General features: G+C 49.8%; 1 protein-coding gene and 1 long non-coding RNA gene across 20 annotated transcripts in view; one reads left to right on the top strand and one right to left on the bottom strand.

Moving 5' to 3' along the window:
• Window positions 1-18,913, top strand: part of MICAL3 (microtubule associated monooxygenase, calponin and LIM domain containing 3) — a 234,354-nt gene that overhangs the window by 15,955 nt on the left and 199,486 nt on the right. For 13 of the 16 annotated variants that reach the window (XM_063722747.1, XM_063722746.1, XM_054543034.2 and 10 more), the window contains exon 1: window positions 6,705-6,817. The exons of 1 other annotated variant lie outside the window; for it this stretch is intronic. The gene's annotated coding sequence lies outside the window, so the exon portion shown is untranslated. Of the gene's footprint in view, window positions 1-6,704; window positions 6,818-7,287; window positions 7,669-8,053; window positions 8,271-18,913 lie in introns of those variants that run through there. 2 more of the 16 variants (XM_054543026.2, XM_063722743.1) reach the window with 2 other exon arrangements.
• LOC129052498 (uncharacterized) lies at window positions 7,831-17,743 on the bottom strand. 4 transcript variants are annotated; one of them, XR_010139425.1, is made up of 4 exons: window positions 17,393-17,743; window positions 13,002-13,859; window positions 11,415-11,647; window positions 7,831-8,863 (listed from the first exon to the last, which is right to left on the bottom strand). It is a non-coding gene; the product is annotated as an uncharacterized LOC129052498 (long non-coding RNA). The 4 variants fall into 4 exon arrangements; XR_008517558.2 differs by having other exon boundaries at window positions 13,002-13,836; XR_008517557.2 differs by having other exon boundaries at window positions 7,853-9,264; window positions 11,415-11,628.

Genomic DNA, 18,913 nt, shown 5'->3' with positions numbered 1-18,913 from the left:
CAGGCTGGAGTGCAATGGCACGATCTCTGCTACTGCAGTCTCCACCTCCTGGGTTCAAGCGATTCTCCTGCCTCAGCCTCCTGAGTATCTGGGATTACAGGCAGGCTGCCACCATGCCAGGCTAATTTTGTATTTTTAGTAGAGATGGGGTTTCACCATGTTGGCCAGGCTGGTCTCAAACTCCTGACCTCAAGTGATCCACCTGCTTCAGCCTCCCAAAGTGCTGAGATTACAGGCGGGAACCACCGTACCCAGCCCATCAGGCATTTTTTTTTTTTTTTTTTTGAGACGGAGTCTCGCTCTGTCGCCCAGGCTGGAGTGCAGTGGCGCGATCTCGGCTCACTGCAAGCTCCGCCCCCTGGGTTCACGCCATTCTTCTGCCTCAGCCTCCCGAGTAGCTGTGACTACAGGCACCCGCCACCATGCCCGGCTAATTTTTTGTTAGCCAGGATGGTCTCAGTCACCCAACCTCATGATCCACCCGCCTCGGCCTCCCAAAGTGCTGGGATTACAGGCGTGAACCACAGCACCTGGCCCCATCATGCATTTTTTACTTTGCTAGCCAGTGGCAGATAGCTGATCAAAACTGGTTTAAGTCAAAAACAAAAACAAAACTGAGCATAGTGGCTGAGGCCTGGAATCCTAGCACTTAGGGAGGCTGAAGTGGGAGGATCACTTGAGCCCAGGAGTGCAAGGCTGCAGTGAACTATGATTGTGCCACTGCACTCCAGCCTGGAAAATGGAGCAAGACCCTAACTCTAAAAAAGAAAAAAAAACCATCATATTTTAAGTAATATATAATGGTATAGGAAAATTCCTAGCCTATTAAGTAGAAAAGTAGGTTGCAAAGCAGTTTGATCAAATTTTGTTAAAAAGAAAAAGAAGATATATGACACATGTACACAGAAAAATACAAGAAAACACATATGTCAAAATGGTAACAACGATATGCTGGTGAAGGTAATGGGTATTTTTATTTTTTGTACTTTTCTCTATTTAAAAAATTATTTTACAATGAACATGTATTACTTTCGAAATCAGAAAATTGGCTGGGCGCGGTGGCTCACGCCTGTAATCCTAGCACTTTGGGAGGCTGAGGAGGGCAGATCACCTGAGGTCAGGAGTTCAAGACCAGTCTGGCCAACATGGTGAAACCCTGTCTTTACTAAAATACAAAAATTAGCCGGGCATGATGGCGGGTGCCTGTAATCTCAGCTACTCGGGTGGCTGAGATGAGAGAATCGCTTGAACCCAGAAGATGATGGTTGCGGTGAGCCGAGATTGCACCACTGCACTCCAGCCTGGGTGGCTGAGAGGGACTCCATCTCAAAACAAAAAAAGAGATCAGAATTTGTGTGTGTGTGTGTGTGTGTGTGTGTGTGTGTGTGTGTGTGTGTGTGAGACAGAGTTTCGCTCTTGTTGCCCAGGCTGGAGTGCAATGGAACGACCACGGCTCACTCAACTTCCACCTCCCAGGTTCAAGCGATTCTCCTGCCTCAGCCTCCCCAGTAGCTGAGATTATAGGCATACGCCGCCACGCCTGGCTAATTTTGTATTTTTAGTAGAGACGGGGTTTCTCCATGTTGGTCAGGCTGGTCTCGAACTCCTGACCTCAGGTGATCCACCCTTCTCGACCTCCCAAACTGCTGGGATTAAAGGCATGAGCCACTGTCACCAGCCCAGAAAATATTTTTTAAATTGAAAATAAGACAGCATATTCCACAAATCTTCTACTGGCTCCATTGTGGATTGAATTAGATGATTCTCCCTATTGTTTACTATGTGTCCAGTTATTTCTGGGCACTCTCCACCTCCCCAGGACACTGCCCATCTCCCCACCCCAGGGCCATTTCTTAACCTAGTGCTCCTTCTCCTACTAGGTGGGCAGACTTCCCAACATGAGCACCTACATTTCGCCGTAGATGGGATCCACTTGCACTCTCTGAGGTGCTCAGGCAGGTTCCTTCCTTACGGAAGGAGGGCTGATATTTAATCACCCCATGCACTAAGTACACACTTCATGTGTGATCCATCAGGATAACCCCACACAACCTGCCAGTTCTTTGCTTGTAGTGGGTGCCCAATAAATGTCTGAATGCATAAAGCAAGCACTCAGTTAGGCAGAGACATTTTAGAGCTCTCTGGGGATGAGGAAAGATAGAGCTATGGGAGTGAGAATTAACTTGATTGACTATGGCTGGACCTGCCAAAGAACAACTCAGAAGTATTGGCCTCACAATTATCTTGTTCAGGCTGCTTAATCAATATTAAAAGTTTGCGGCTCCCACACAATTTTGCTAGGCTCTCTAACCCTGTGAGGATGTCAACAGTAGAAAAAGAAGAAATAATGGGCCCAGCCTGTATTTGCAGGGGAGTGTTAAAACTGCCGGCGGAGCAGGATAGTTTGCTAAACAGCCAGTTGAGAACTTTCCCAAACTGGTAGGCAGCAGCATTGCACACAGAAGTCCCTTCTTCGTTGACATGGAGCTAATTCTAGCCACCAGCACTCCAGTGGTACGGGGCAGTTTTGTGGCCTTTTGCTATTGAAATTGCCAGATGTGTCCAAGACACACTCTCATGGGCAGAATATAAACAACAAACCAGTATAAAGAAGTCCACAGTGATTCTCGCCCTTCATAGAAGTCTTCTTTGACGTGTTTTCTGGCCCCCTGTAAGCACTCCTTGTACCACACTCCCTAAACCCCGTGGCTTAGGTTTTGCTATTTTGTATTTGTTTCCCCCTTCTCTGGTTGTTACATGTGAAAAGGTTGTGTTCACGCAGGGGGCAGGAATTGCAGTGGAAAGAATGCAGTGTGGAAAGCCAGGCTCAGTTACTTACCAGCCTTGCTACCTTAGCCAAACGGTCATGCTCTCTGAGCTGTAGTTTCCTTCCTCATCTGTGAATAGACTTCTACCAACTCTCCTCACATGACTGTTTTGAGGCTGAAATGATATTATAGGTACAGAAATAAATGTAAACATAATATAAATGTATGAGGCCTGGCACGGTGGCTCACGCCTGTAATCCCAGCACTTTAGGAGGCCGAGGCAGGTGGATCACCTGAGGTCAGGAGTTCGAGACCAGCCTGGCCAAGATAGTGAAACCCCCATCTCTACTAAAAATACAAAAATTAGCCAGGCGTGGTGGCATGAGCCCGTAATCTCAGCTACCTGGGAGGCTGAGGCATGAGAATTGCTTGAAATCAGGAGACAGAGGTTGCAGTGAGCCGAGATTGCACCACTGTATTCCAGCCTGGGTGATAGACTGTGACTCTGTCTCAAAAAATAAATAAATAAATAAATAAATAAATAAGTAAATGTATGAGACTATCTTTCATCTGGCATGCAGTAGATTCTTAAGAAACTCAAGACAGTATTGCGTTGTGGAGTTACGGTGGGGGCACTAGATGTCAGACCTCTGTGTGCACTCGGGCAGATCAGTTTCACTAAGCTCTTGTGTTTTCCTCAGGAGGGCAAAACGGTACTAATGGGAATAATAATGGAACATCACAGAGTTGATATGAGAGTGAAATGAAATAATGCGGGCAAAGCACTTCCCAACAGTACCTAGCACATAGTGAGCACTTAATAAATGTAAGCTGTGGCTGCTGCTGCTGTGGCGAGCAGGGAGACGGGGAAATATGTCAATAAGAAATGTATATTGGCCGGGCACAGTGGCTCATGCCTATAATCCCAGCACTTTGGGAGGCCGAGGCGCGTGGATCACCTGAGGTTGGGATTTCGAGACCAGCCTGACCAACATGGAGAAACCCCATCTCTAGTAAAAATACAAAATTAGCTGGGCGTGTTGGCGCATGCCTGTAATCCCAGTTACTCCGGAGGCTGAGGCAGGAGAATCGCTTGAACCCAGGAGGCGGAGGTTGCGGCGAGCCGAGATCACGCACTCCAGCCTGGGCAACAAGAGCGAAACTCAGTCTCAAAAGAAAAAAAAAAAAGAAATGTATATTGGGGTAGAGAGCATGGACAGTTGGGTTATGGCAAGGCACAGAGTAGAAATGAGAGCTCTGTAAGCTAGCAGCTTCTGGCAATCAATCTGGAAGGCTTCATGGAGGGATGCACTTTCCAGAGCTGTTTGGATTATAGTTGGAAGATGAGTTATCTGAAGCTATTAGAAAGGCTATCCCAGGGACCAGGCGCAGTGGCTCGTGCCTGTAATCCCAGCACTTTGGGAGGCCAAGGCAGGCACATCACGAGGTCAGGAGATCAAGACCATCCTGGCCAACATGGTGAAACCCTGTCTCTACTAAAAATACAAAAATTAGCCGGGTGTGGTGGCAGGCATCTGTGGTCCCAGCTACTTGGGAGGCTGAGGCAGGAGAATCACTTGAACCCGGGAGGCGGAGGTTGCAGTGAGCTGAGATCGCACCACTGCACTTCAGACTTGCAACAGAGCGAGACTCCATTTCAAAAAAAAAAAAAGAAAGGGTATCCCAGACTCCCTACACGACTGGAAGCTGGTTGAGTGGCGGTGGGGGTGACCAGCTGTTGGGAGGTTGAAAAGTTCTGAAATAAAGAAGATGGAGCTGAAGCTTGGTAGCCAAATTGTAAGCCTAGCAGGCTGGTGTAAAACTCTAAAACAAAGCAGACCCCAAGGAGTGGTTAGAAAGTCTGAAATTTGGCTTGTAGTGTGGATGAAAGCACAATTGGCCATGTGTGGTTGAATGGTTGTCACAGACTGAGTTAGGGATGAGCACTTTCACAGCTCTAGGGAGGGGTGAGCAGTGGGGTTTGTTGCTGAAGGCAGGAATTGTGGACAGCTCATTGGGTGAATGAATTATTAATCGAAGCTTTGTCTGATTATGAGAAGGAAGGGAGAAGGAAGAGAAAGGGGTGCTTCTTGGAGAAGTAGAAATTAGGAACTACTTGGAGGTGGAGGGCCCCACACATAAGAAGAATATTCTTCTCTAAGAGATGAGGGACCCAGAAAGAAGACGGGATTCGTCTTTACCAAAGGTGGGTATGATACTGTTGCTGAAAGTAGGTGTCAGAAAGTCTATCGACTTTCAACTAAATTTTTTTTTTTTTTTTTGAGACGGAGTCTTGCTCTGTTGCCCAGGCTGGAGTGCAGTGGTGCGATCTTGGCTCACTGAAAGCTCCGCTTCCTGAGTGCACACCATTCTCCTGCCTCAGCCTCCCGCGTAGCTGGGACTACAGGCGCCCACCACCACACCCAGCTAATTTTGTTTTTGTATTTTTAGTAGAGATGGGGTTTCACCGTGTTAGCCAGGATGGTCTCGATCTCCTGACCTCGTGATCTGCCTGCCTTGGCCTCCCAAAGTGCTGGGATTCCAGGCGTGAGCCACCGCGCCCAGCCTAAAGTTCTTTAAGATGGTGGATAATGCCCAAAGTTGAAGAATATTTGCAGGTATTGCTATTCCTGTGCAAAGGATGATAGGATCACACACAAAGTGTGTGAAGGCCATCAGACACCAAGTGCAGTCCAGTATCCTCAGTGGACCAGATGATGAAACTGAGGCCGAGGGTTGTACTTACCTGCTCAAGGTCATACAAGATATATTTGGTTCAATTCGCTCTATATTTTCGTTTTCTTTTTTTTAGACAGAGGCTCACTCTGTTGTCCAGGCTGGAATGCAATGGCACGATCTGGGCTCAGTTCAACCTCCGCCTCCTGGGTTCAAGCGATTCTCCTGCCTCAGCCTCCTAAGTAGCTGAGATTACAGACGCGCACCACCATGCCTGGCTATTTTTTGTATTTTTAGTAGAGACGGGGTTTCACCATGTTGGTCAGGCTGGCCTCGAGCTCCTGACCTTGTGATCTGCTCGCCTCGGCCTCCCTCCCAAAGTGCTGGGATTACAGGCGTGTGCCACCGCGCCCGGCCTCTGCTCTATATTTTCTCTTAGCGCCCTCCTCCAAAAATTTGAAATTCCCCCTAACCTCTTTGCTTCCCAACTAGAATGAAAATCCTAGTTTCATTTTGCGGCAACTAAGAGCAACAAACAAGTCTCCTTTATTATTATTTTTTCTTTCTTTAGATGGAGTCTCGCTCTGTTGCCCAAGCTGGAGTGCAGTGGCACCATCTCGGCTCACTGCAACTTCCGCCTCCCGGGTTCAAGTGATTCTCCTGCCTCAGCCTCCAGAGTAGCTGGGACTACAGGCCCGTGCAACCACGCCCGGCTAATTTTTGTATTTTCAGTAGAGACAGGGTTTCATCATGTTGGCCCAGCTGGTCTTGAACTCTTGACCTCAAGTGATCTGCATGCCTCGGCTCCCCAAAGTGTTGGGATTACAGGCGTTAGCCACCGCGCCCGGCCAACAAGTCCCCTTTAAATACGTCCTCTCTTCTCTCCGCTGGCAGGCTTTGATATGCCCACCGGGTTTCTCCATTGGCCACTTCATGTGGCTTCTCGCCCCTTCCAAGATTCCCAACCAATCAGCTCTTTCCCGTCTCCCGTTGGGCTTTGAGGAATGTACCATATGGACCCTGCGGGGGGACGGAGAGAACGAAGGGCGTGGCGACAGCTTATTTCTTTGCCTTTTGCACATATCCCGTGAGATTCTGGCAAGACTGAGCGTGCAGGTAGCAATGGAGTCCCTGAGGACGGGGGCCGCGTGCCAGTTTTCGAGGTGCACTGAGATATCTCGCCCCCGAGGCTGGGGTCCTGTGGTCCGGCCCGAGGGCCACAACCCCCGCCCTTCCATGTGCCCGCCCATCCCCCGGCTGCGCCGCTTCTCCGGCTGCTGCTTACCGCGCCGGACGCTCGGGCTGCGGGACAGGGCGGCACCGGCCGGCCACAGCGACGCCGGCGCCGAGGGACACCGCAGCATGAGGCAGAGGTAAGGACGGGGCTTCGGGACTCCGATCCGCGCCAACCGCCCCCGGGGAGCCGCATCCTGCTCGCGCCCGAGCTCGGGGTCTCGGGCCCCGGGCTGGTCCCGGCGGGCGGCTCTGGAGCGGGTGGCCCCGCGAGCGGACGCGCGCCGAGCCTCCCGCCCGGGCAGCGCCGAAGCCGGGACCCGCCGCGGCGCGGGCGCCTCCTTCCGGCTGCGCTTATAGCCCTGCGCCCGGCCGGCGGGCCGCGAGGAAGCCCCCGCCCCGCGTTCCCGTGTGGTCACCTCCCGCCGGAGGATGCGCGGCCAGGTGCGCCAGCTGGTCCCGAGTTCCGGGGCAGCTGGCGCGGGGAAGCGCGGGGAGGCTGCCCGCTTCAGGCGGGAGGCGGAGGGAGGGGGCTTAGCCCGGCTCTGGGTGCGGGGGGTGCTTTTTGGGGCGGGGGAGGTCTCTGTCTTTACCGGAGTCCGCAGGCTCCGGGCCGAGGCTCCGCCGGGTCCTGCCTCCGCGGCCTGGCCCTCGGGGCCTCCCCGTCCCGCTGCCCCGGCCTGGAGCTGGCGTGCGCCAAGCGTGGGCTCCTGCGACCCTGGCAGGTAGGTGGCCGAGAGGACCCCGGCGCGCCTTTCCGTTCGTGGTGGCTGTGGGCGCGGCCGGGCGATCGCAGCCGCCTTCGCCTCTGGTCTCAGTGACGCCCCTTCCCTAGCTGCCTTCCGAGGGGACCGCGCTTTTTGTGGTCTCCGGGGCACATTGGAAATTCCCGGCTTAGAAACCACCTTGAGGAGCCCTACACGGAGCCGGGCTTGCTTGGCCTAGCAGAAAGCCAGCCGCAGCGAGATCCTCCGCCTGGCATGGGGCACTGGTGAGCCGCCACCCCACTTGCTCAGTGGTTTGCGGGGAAGAAGGGGTCTGGCAGGCCCCTCAGGCAAGGCCTCTGTGCCGCATCCCGTTAAGGGGCGGGGACCAGCCCCATATCTTGGCTGGTTTTCTGACTCTGAATGCAGAGAAAGTATGTCCAAGAGTTCAAACCACATTTGTGTTCTTTTAATGGTGTTTAATGCAGATGTTAATTGTGATATATGTGAAACGGGTTGATGCAGAGGAATGAAGGTCAACTGTGGACAGGTGGACAGCTTTTTTTTTTTCCCCCCTAAGCTTCTTTTTAGTGGGATGTGCATGGAGAGGATGACATTTGAATATCAGGCCACTAATGTGTATTTGGTCCCATCTGACACTTTGCTCCATAGACAGTCGTCGTACCCCAGGGATGAGGATGAACTAGGTTTTAAGCTGAGAAAGACATCTTCCTACAGTCGCTGCCGCCTGCGGGAAAGCTCCGCCTTCTGTTTACCTGGGCGCACACAGGCCAGTTCGTTGTGGTTACCTTCTCCCGTGAGCACATCTCTGCAGCCCTCTCAGGGGGTGCCGTTCATTCCATATTTGATTGCCAGATGTACTTCTCAGGTCAGAAATCCAGCCCCAGATTGTTCGAGTCCTATAGTGAGTTTTTCTTGTGCTCCAGGTTTAGAAGTTTTAAATCTTTTTTTATAGTGTATTCAACAGCATGACTTAACTTCATTATTATAGGAAGGACATGGTTTGTGTGTTCCTCCTGTAAAGGATGCTTCAGAACTTAGACCTGGTTCCTTAGTCAAGGCTGTTTATTTGTGTTTACAACGCTCACATTTGAAACGTCTTAAACTTGACTGCATATTCTAATTCTTCCCCCCAAACCCCCACCTGAGATGCTCCTGTTGTGGTGGTTATTCCATGGTGTTACTAGGCGTGGAAGAGGAAATGGGCTTTGGAAATAATGTGTGTGAAGAACTTAGCACAGTCGTTGGCACATAGCAGATGTTCAATAAACATAAAAGTAAATCTTTCCTCTCTTCCTTGGGTTTGAGAGACCTGGAGATGATGATATTGGATGCAGTTTTGGTTGCATGCTCCGTGTTTAAATTAGGGAGATGAGGTCCCCCCCATTCCTCCTCCCACTCAAACTTCCAGCTCTCCAGACATTTCCGTGGTAGATTAAAAATGAAACTCACGTCTTGGACCTAGAAATAAAAATAAGAAAAATTGAGCTCTTCCTCCTGAATCATGTGTTGCACTTTAAAGGAAGGATGGCACATGCCCTGGAAGAGTGGTACACCATTCAGTACAGAAGAGCAGAGGGTCAAAGTGGACCCTTTCCTGCGTCTGTCGAGTAGTCCTGCAGGTGAGGATTTTGGTTGTCGTTGGTTTCACATGTCCAGGTGGAACCAGATGAATTACCTAATTTCTCCTGGCCCTGGCATCTGAGAAGTGGCCCAGGATGGTCGAAGCCTGACCATTGGCAGAGTGCTAGCTTTGCTGGGCCGTGCCTCTGAACTGGGATCTGCTAGGAGCAGCCATTTGCCTCCTCTGTCTTGTAGCAGGTTCCATGTGAACAGACGAAAAGGCCATCAAACCTAATGTTCTAGAAAAAGTAAGGGCCATCATTGGCTTATTTATATTCCATAATATTATGGGGTCTGGCATTTTAATAATAATTATGCTCTGAGCCCTGCACGATGGCTCACACCTGTAATCCCAGCACTTTGGGAGGCCAGGCGGGCGGATCACGAGGTCAGGAGTTCAAGACCAGCCTGGCCAACGTGGTGAAACCCCGTTTGTACTAAAAATACCAGCTGGGCGTGGTGGTGCGTGCCTGTAATCCCAGCTACTGGGGAGGCTGAGGCAGGAGAATTGCTTAACCTGCTTAACCAGGAATCAGGAGGTGGAGGTTGCAGTGAGCTGAGATCACGCCACTGCTCTTCAGCCTGGGCTACAGAGCAAGACTTCATCTCAAAAAAAAAAAAAAAATTGTTATTATTATTATTATTATTATTATTATGCTCTGGATTTACTACTTGTTGCTTTTTACTTGAGGAAGTGAAAACTTTTTCAAGACCTGTTATTTCATTGATTCTTACTCGTCTCTGAAGTCGTTAAAGTTTAATAGGGTCTATTATTCCCATTTTATAGGCAAAGAGATGGAGATGACATGATTTGCTTTAAGTTGCAAGTGAGTTGGTCCCTGAACTGGGATTTGAGTTGGGTTTTTCTTTTTTTTTTTTTTTTGAGACGGAGTCTCTCGCTCTGTCACGCCCAGTCTGGAGTGCAATGGCGCAGTCTTGGCTCATGCACTCTGCCTCCTGGGTTCGAGCGATTCTTCTGCCTCAGCCTCTCAGTTAGCTGGGACTACAGGCACCTGCCACCACACCCGGCTAATTTTTTGTATTTTTTAGTAGAGAGAGGGTTTCACCATGTTGGTCAGGCTGGTCTCGAACTCCTGACCTCAGGTGATTCACCCTCCTTGGCCTTCCAAAGTGCTGAGATTACAGGCATGAGCCACCACACCCGGCCTAGATTTTCCTTCTTAAGTTTCACTTCACTGAGACCTTTAGGGGGAAAAATCCACACATCTTTTTCTTTTTTCTTTTCTTTTCTTTTTTTTTTGGAAGCGGAAGGACTTAAAGATACCAGATCATTGTGCTTTTCTGGTGACTAGATAGTGGATGATAGTTAACATTTATTGAGTGTTTATCTGCAGGAATCTGTGCGAGGTGCTGCATAGACTCAAAAACATTCAAGGTAGAACTTATTATCCCCAGTTTTACAGATGACAAGGTTTTGTGAGGTCCTAGGTCGAGGGAGTGATAGTGAGTGACAAAGCCTTGTCCAAAAGCAGGGCTGGGCTCAATCCTGGGCTTTCTGATTCCAGAATGTGTGCTTCTCCTAACGGGCCTTAGGGATGACTAATGGGCAGGCCTGAGAGCCCCAACGCCTGCTACTGCCACCACCCCAGGTCTGATGGGAGGTGGGGCTGGACGGGCTTTATGTTCTGTTGCAGTACAGTTTGCACACCCTGGCCTTTTCCTCTGCTAGAGGCATTCATCTAGCCAGGTGGAGGGTCATTACTTTAGAAAAAATAATCAGAGCTGAGAAAACATCTGCATTTGCAGAGAATGAAGTATTTAAGATCAGATGGGCTGGGCACAGTGGCTCACGCCTGTAATCTCAGCACTTTGGGAGGTTGAGGTGGGCAGGTTGCTTGAGCCCAGTAGTTTGAGAGCAGCCTGGGAAACATAGCTAAACCTCATCTCTACAAAAAGTACAAAAATTAGCCGGGTGTGGTGGTGTGCACCTGTGGTCCCAGCTACTCTGGAGGCTGAGGTGGGAGGATTGCCTGAGCTCAGGAGGCCAAGGTTGCAGTGAGCTGAGATCTCACCACTGCACTCCAGCCTGGGTAACAGAGCAAGACTCTGTCTCAAAAAAAAAAAAAAAAAAAAACTAGATGGGGAGATTAGGGACAAAGAGAATCAAAGTGGTTTGTGAACAGAGGAAATTAGTGATACTCTGACCCAGAGGCCATCTTGAGTGTCCAGGCCATCTTGCTTAAGCTGCTGGTGAAATTGTGAAACTGGAGGCATGGCACTTGGGCTAAAATCTGTGTGGTAAATAAGGCTCTCAGTTTCTACTTTAGGTGGCAAAATTGAAAATCTGATTCCTTTTTGGTCTTTAGCTTCCAGTGTACTTTAATGCAGTACATTGTGGGCATGGTGGAAATGTGGTTGAGAAATTTACCTAAACTCTGTGGACTTCCCCCTCTCTCCAGCCATGCACTCTGTCATCTTTGGTTCCAGTCTTCAGAATTCAGCTCGGATCCCCTGGGTGATGGGTGGTGTCAGACACTCAGGTGCTTGGGTTGCCCCAGTGGAGAGAACAGCATCCTGCCCCCATGGGCTTCGGTTGTACGTGACTTGCTGTTTTCTTAGAGGTGGGCTTTAGTCATCTCTAGCTATAAAGACACGAAAAAACTGGGAGGAATGACCAGGAAACTGTCACCCCAAGCCTTGCAGTTGATTGCATTTTTTTTTTTTTTTCTGAGACGGAGTCTCGCTCTGTGGCCCAGGCTAGAGTGCAGTGACGTGACCTCAGCTCACTGCAAGCTCCGCCTCCCGGGTTCACGCCATTCTCCTGCCTCAGCCTCCCGAGTAGCTGGGACTAAGGCACCTGCCACCACGCCCGGCTAATTTTCTGTATTTTTTTTTAGTAGAGACGGGGTTTCACCGTGTTAGCCAGGATGGTCTTGATCTCCTGACCTTGTGATCCACTGGCCTCGGCCTCCCAAAGTGTTGGGATTACAGGTGTGAGCCACCACGCCCAGCCTTTTTTTTTTTTTTAAATCGAGACGGCATCTCACTCTGCCACCTAGGCTGGAGTGCAGTGGCGCGATCATGGTTCACTGCAACCTTGACCGCCTGAGTAGCTGAGACTACAGTCGTGCACCACCAAGCCTGGCTAATTTTTAAAATTTTTTGTAGAGATGGGGTTTTGCCACATTGCCCAGGCTGGTCTAGAGCTCCTGGGCTCGAACAATTTGCCCGCCTCAGCCTCTCAAAGTGCTGGGATTACAGGTGTGAGCCACCATGCCTGGCCCCATTGACTTTTTCTCATTGGTGAGTTCAACAGAGGAGAGATGATTGCCGCAGTTTTAAAAAAGAAAAGAGGCCAGGTGTGGTGGCTCACGCCTGTAATCCCAGCCCTTTGAGAGGCCGAGGTGGGCAGATCACCTGAGGTCAGGAGTGCCAGACCAGCCTGGCCAACATGGTGAAACTCTGTCTCTACAAAAAATAGCCAGGTGTGGGTGTTGCACACTTGTATTCCCAGCTACTCAGGAGGATGAGGCAGGTGGATCATTTGAGCCTGGGAGGCCAAGGCTGCAGTGAGCGGAGATCGCACCACTGCATTCCAGCCTTGGTGACAGAGCAAGACCGTACAGTCTCAAAAAAAAAAAAAAAAAAAAATTAAAAGAAAGAGAAGGCTGGGTGCAATGGCTCACGTCTGTAATCCCAGCACTTTGAGAGGCTGGGCCGAGGTAGGAGTGTTGCTTGAGGCCAGGAGTTTGAGACCAGCCTTCGCAACATAGTGAGACCCTGTCTCTACAAAAATAATTAGCCGGGCACGGTGGCATACACCTATAGTCACAGCTGCTCAGAAGGCTGAGGTGGGAGGATCACTTGAAGCCAGGAGTTTGAGGCTGCAGTGAGCTATAATCACGCAACTGCATTCCAGCCTGGGTGACAGAGTGAGAACCTGTCTCTTAAAAAAGAAAGGGAAGACAGAAATCAGATTAAAGAAGAGAGAGGAAGTGAGACTGTTGGCTTATACCTTGATGAAAGGTGGAAGCGGAAGGGCAAGAGCTTCTGCTAAGTAGTGAGGACCTTGGCAAGGACAACAGTATCTTTTTTGTGTTCTGTTAGGCCGTGTCTCTCTAGCGCTCAGCTCAGAGTGCACGTGTGTTATGTGTGAGGGAATCTAGTGAGGAGTCTTCCTGCATTAGGCACATCTGCAGGTGTCTGTTGAATTGTATATCTGCTGAAGGATTCAGTCTGGTTAACTGGCAGGAGATTCGGTCTGGTTAACTCTGGCAGGAGATTCGGTCTGGTTAACTCTGGCAGGAGATTCGGTCTGGTTAACTCTGGCAGGCGATTCGGTCTGGTTAACTCTGGCAGGAGATTCGGTCTGGTTAACTCTGGCAGGAGATTCGGTCTGGTTAACTCTGGCAGGAGATTCGGTCTGGTTAACTCTGGCAGGAGATTCGGTCTGGTTAACTCTGGCAGGAGATTCGGTCTGGTTAACTCTGGCAGGAGATTCGGTCTGGTTAACTCTGGCAGGAGATGCGGTCTGGTTAACTCTGGCAGGAGATGCGGTCTGGTTAACTCTGGCAGGAGATGCGGTCTGGTTAACTCTGGCAGGAGATGCGGTCTGGTTAACTCTGGCAGGAGATGCGGTCTGGTTAACTCTGGCAGGAGATGCGGTCTGGTTAACTCTGGCAGGAGATGCGGTCTGGTTAACTCTGGCAGGAGATGCGGTCTGGTTAACTCTGGCAGGAGATGCGGTCTGGTTAACTCTGGCAGGAGATTCGGTCTGGTTAACTCTGGCAGGAGATTCGGTCTGGTTAACTGTGGCAGGAGAGGGGTGGACAGCACAGCCACGTGGTTAACTAGTAGCTTTTATTGACTTTTCCTGTGTAAAGGCGAAATGAAACCTTAGTGGGTCCCAGGCTTCTCTCCTGCCCATGCTTCTTTTTTTTCTTTTTTTGAGACAGGGTCTTGCTCTGTGGCCCCGGCTAGAGTGGCGTGATCTCGGCTCACTGCAGCCTTGACCTCCCGGGCCCAGGCCATCCCCCAGCCTCAGCCTCCTGAGTAGCTGGGACTACAGGCCCACACCACCATACCCGACTAATTTTTAAATTTTGTGGAGAGACAAGCTCTCTCTGTGTTGCCCAGTCTGGTCTTGAACTGCTGGGCTCAAGTGATCCCCCAAAGTGCTGGGATTACAGGCACCCCATTGCACCCAGCCCCCTGTCTGTTTTCTGTTGCCAGTTGAAGTCTGGAGGTGGCATGGGTCCCGGGAGGCCAGTGCCAGTGTTGGAAGCCAAAAGAGGAGGAGCAGCTTGGTCAGGGGGAAGATGCCGAGTGCTCACTCCTGGCACCTGGAGCCCCCAGGGGAATGGCAGCTGCCCTTTAGCGTGGACTGTCCCCAGCCTATAGAAAGTCAGCTTACAAAGGTTCTAGCCATATTCCTCCCTCCTCCACCAACAAAGCTCCTTGTTGTGGCTAAGAATTATCAGGCTGTGATGGGACAGGGACAGGGGTGGGAGAACACCTGGCGCTGATGAGCACAGCAGCGATGGCAGCATCAGAGACGCTTAGAGACCGTTGGCCATGCCACGCTGTGTCCTGAGTGCCCACATGTCTTAACGCACTCAGTCCTCACCACAGCAGACAGACTGGGTGCTGTTACGATTCCTGCTTTTCACACTAGGAAATGGGGCACAGAGGACTAAAAAAAGTGGTGGCATCAGGATTTAGATGAAAGCATTGGGTTTTGGACTTGTGCTGTCACAGACCAGTTGAGGGCAACTGACTTGGACATATTCCACGGGGTTACCTCCGTCCTGGGGGGTCACCCCTTCCTGTCTTCAGACCCCTCCTCCATATTTCCCTCTCTTCACTCTTGAGTTATCTCTCTGAAGTGCTGGGAGAGGTGCATTGAGGTTAGTTGGCATATTCCTTGAAATATTCCTGGCCTGTTTCTCAGGGGGCAGAGTCAGGAGGTAATTCTAAAGCACTGGGAGGAGAGCATGGGCACAGGGGGGCTTCCCAGTGGGGAACTTAGGACACTGTGTGTTCAGGGACCTGGGGACTGTGCCTTGGGATCCAGAGAGTGCTGAGGGCAGCCCTGCTCCTGGAAAAGGTGAGGAAGCCCTTCCCTTCCTTCTGATTCCCAAGTTGTGGAACCCAAGCAGATCCATTATTGCCCCAGCTGAACTCCTTTATGATGATTCTTTTAAGAATGAGCTGGGCCGGGGGTGGAGGAAGGCAAGGGGAGGGACAGCATTAGGACAAATACCTAATGCATGTGGGGCTTCAAACCTAGATGACAGGTTGACAGGTGCAGCAAACCACCATGGCACACATATACCTATGTAACAAACCTGCACGTTCTGCACATGTATCCCGGACTTAAAGTAAAATTAAAAAAAAAAAAAAGAGCCATTTGGGAATCCTAATCACTGTGTATAATTGGCACATGAACTTATGGAACAGAACCTTTTACCCAGTTTGGCCATGACTAGTCAGAGTCATTCATTTCCCTGTGAAAAAGGAAAAAGGAAATATTTTAACTAGTGACATGGGCTTGGGTCAGTTTCTTTCCAAAACAGATAGGCTTTCTCAAAACCACCCTTGCCAGGGGTAAGAAAAACAAATAAACTTTCTGCTTTTGGTATTCTAAGTTCCTTTAGACAGTGGGGCCTGTGGACAATTATATAAGAAAGTCATAACAGTGATTGCTTCGCCTTACCGTGGCCAGACTGCACACACATCATTTCTAGTCTTCAGGTAGGGTCGTTTCACCCCATTTTACAGCACGGAAGCTGTTCCAGTGAGGTAAAGGGCCATAAACCCAGTAATTTGCATAGCTAATGACTCCAAATCCCATGAGATAAATGTTCAGGGAGCAAAAGAAGAAGAATGGGGCAGAAAAAGAGAGTATGAGGCAGGGAAAAAATTCACAGGTGGCAGCTTGAATCCGCCCTCCGGGTGTAGTGAGCACCGTGCTAGGCCCTAGCGGAGGGTGGGGACACAAGCCCCTGGGCCTCAACCACCCTCAGGGAGCCAGGGAGCAGGGGGGATTCCTACTTTAGGAATCCTTTACACACTGACTTTTTTCAGCACATTTATTGATCACCTGTTGTATGTAAGTGCCACGTGGTAAGACAGCCTGTGTCTGCAAGAGGTTGATATTTCTAAGGGGTTAGATGCATTGTCAGCCATGCAAGTGCAGTAACCTGGATTTAACTGGCCAGGAAGCCCTGGACATAGAGTGCTAAGCAAGTTTATGCTAACTAGTAAAATATTCTTCTTGACTTGGTTTTGTTTATTTCTTGTATATAAGATTGAGAATTTTTAGAATTTACCTACCCCCTGTGGCTGCTGTTTGTGGAATGTTTGTGTTTTGCAAACAGGATCATTTTGCAACTCCTTCCTGAGGACCAGCCCTGCACTTCGGCTGCGGGAAAGGCTGGGACCATTTCCCTTGCCTGCAGGCTGCCCTTGGGCCCGTCACCACTTTGGATCTGGTGCTCTCAATGTGCTTGTCCTTGCCCAGCTACTCATCGAGAGATATAGCTGCCCCAAGTGGACTGGGCAGCCCTTCCTAGAGGAGGGTTTTGCAGTCTGTGCCCTTTCCTAGGTGCTCTAGCAATGGTGGATGGGAGCATTCCTGGGCATGGAGGCGCCTCATCCATGCTTTGGGCATTAGATTGTCCATGCTGCTTCTAGAGCTCCTTTCTAACCCTAGGACCACAGTGCTGTGTCTACCACGGCCTCGGAGCTGGTTGGAGCCTTGTAATAATGTCATCAGCCAGCACGGTAACAAGCCCCCCATTCCTCCACCTTCCTGAAGTATTTCTTTGTCATGTGCTGTATTTGGGAGCTGATGTGTTGTGGGAAAAGGCCTAATAGGACTTCTTACTAGTGGATATGATGAGTGAGATACTGTTTTGCTTGAGTTTTAACCTTTTATTTTCTAGGACCTTTCGTTCCGTTTGATCAGATCCATTCAAATAGAAATTACTTATATCTTCTAGAAATGAGTTAAACACCTGATCTCTGCTTCCTGCTGTATTAATATAGCTGACTGGCTAACATGAAGGACACTTTTACATGCTGCTAATGACAAGTTCCCTCTGTGCGTGACCACCAGCCCAGGGGAAGGGTTCATGGCTTAAAGGTGTCTCTTACCCTTCAGGCAAAATTGATGTATGGAAACGTGGATTTATCTTCAAAATAAACTAGTGTGTATCTGTACTTCTTGACTTGAAATTAAATTCTTCACAGTAAAAGAATTTTGCAACAATTCCTTCTGTAGGAATTTAAAAATTTACCTTGCTATAGTCAATATTTTAGGCAGTCTGATATCCCACTATTGGTGGGAATGACTGCCTGTCACTTTCACCTGCCTGTCCCTCTTTGTCCCCCTACAGCACTTACACACATGCGGGCTCAGAGGCACAGGTGCTCCTGGCTCTGCCTGCAGCCTCCCAGGCCTGTCATCTGGGCCTGTTGGTGCAGCACATGGATCTAGGTGCTATCACGGGCTGTCAGTTGTGGCGTGTCCTGGCAGGGCCTGGCTGGCCCAGCCTCTGCTCATGCAGTATTCATCTGCACGCCAGGAGCCGTGTGGACCATCTCTGCTGCGCTGCCCCACTCAGCTCTGTGTGCAGTTGCTTTCCTTTAATGCTTGTCTCCAGGCTATTTTTGTAAGCTTTTATGACGTCCAAATGCTTAGGCATAGGCAGTAGGCAGGAAAATCCAGCAGGGCATATAGATCATTCCCAGTAGTAAAAGAGGTCAAGGGATTTGGCTAAAAACCTCACCTGTATCGGGATATGGGAAAAGTGGGAGGGAACTGATTTCTCAGGAGTCCACTTCATAATATGTGTCATGGCATGATCGCCTTCAATCCTCATGACAGTCTTACAAAGTTACCCATATGAGGCCCACTTGAAAGATGAGGTGCAGTGAGATTAGATGACTTGCCTGAGATCTCTCACCTGGTAAATGGTGGAGCTAAATCAGAGTAAGACACTCAAACTGCGTTGTGGCTAAGAGCTTGGACTCTGGAACCAGACTGTGCTGTACTATACCGGTTACTAGAGTGTGTGACCTGGAGTGTGTTCCTTATCCTCCCGAGATTCAGTTTCCTTATCTGTGCAATGAAGGGCGTAACAGTCCTACTCACCTCGTGTGGTCATAAGCATTTAGAATCCTCCCAGCACGTGGTAAGCACGCAGTGAGCACCCCACACATCAGCTGGTACTGTCACTGACTGGTGCTCATGAAACTTGGAATGGAATTCTGAGGCTTGGGGTTTCCTCTCATCCAGAGACAGTCTTCAGGGGAGCATGCTGGGTCCAGACTGTCCAGTGAGTCAGCACAGGTTTCTTTGCAGTGTTTGGATGGGTGAGAATGAACAGAACCACCTCCAAGGGGGAGTTCTTTCCTATCTTGCTGGTCCCCTCCTCATCCCACTTGCTCCCGCTCTCTAACTGCCTTTCTCATCAATATGAAAGCATCTGCAAAAGCCTGCTCTCTAGCTCACTCCTGATCCCCTGGGGCTTTGCATTTTTTTTTATTAGCACTTCTTTAAACCTCCTGAAATAACTTATTTATTAAGGTCGTATCTGTTGGTCCCTTCCTCCACATGTTGTGTTGTCCTGGGTTTTAGGGCAGGGGCGGCTTTATGGAAGTGTACAACAACCTTGTCTCTGCTTATGACAAACCTGCCTGCTTCAGGAGAGCCAGGAGTAATATACACAACAGTTATGGAGAAGAAAAGGGACAAAATACCCAGATGGCATAGACAGTGTGATTCGGGAAGACAAGCGTGCTAACTATTACTTCTTGAAAATCTGTTATATGCCAAGTGTCGGTTCAGAAGCTTTATATGCATTGTCAGCCCTGCAAGTTAGGGGATACTGAGTCATTCCCTCTTTACAGATGAGGACCCAG

The sequence above is a fragment of the Pongo abelii genome, chromosome 23, assembly GCF_028885655.2.
Source record: "Pongo abelii isolate AG06213 chromosome 23, NHGRI_mPonAbe1-v2.0_pri, whole genome shotgun sequence".
Taxonomy (NCBI): domain Eukaryota; kingdom Metazoa; phylum Chordata; class Mammalia; order Primates; family Hominidae; genus Pongo; species Pongo abelii.
The sequence above is the reverse complement of the archived record's forward strand: the minus strand, read 5'-3'. Positions and strand labels throughout refer to the sequence as shown.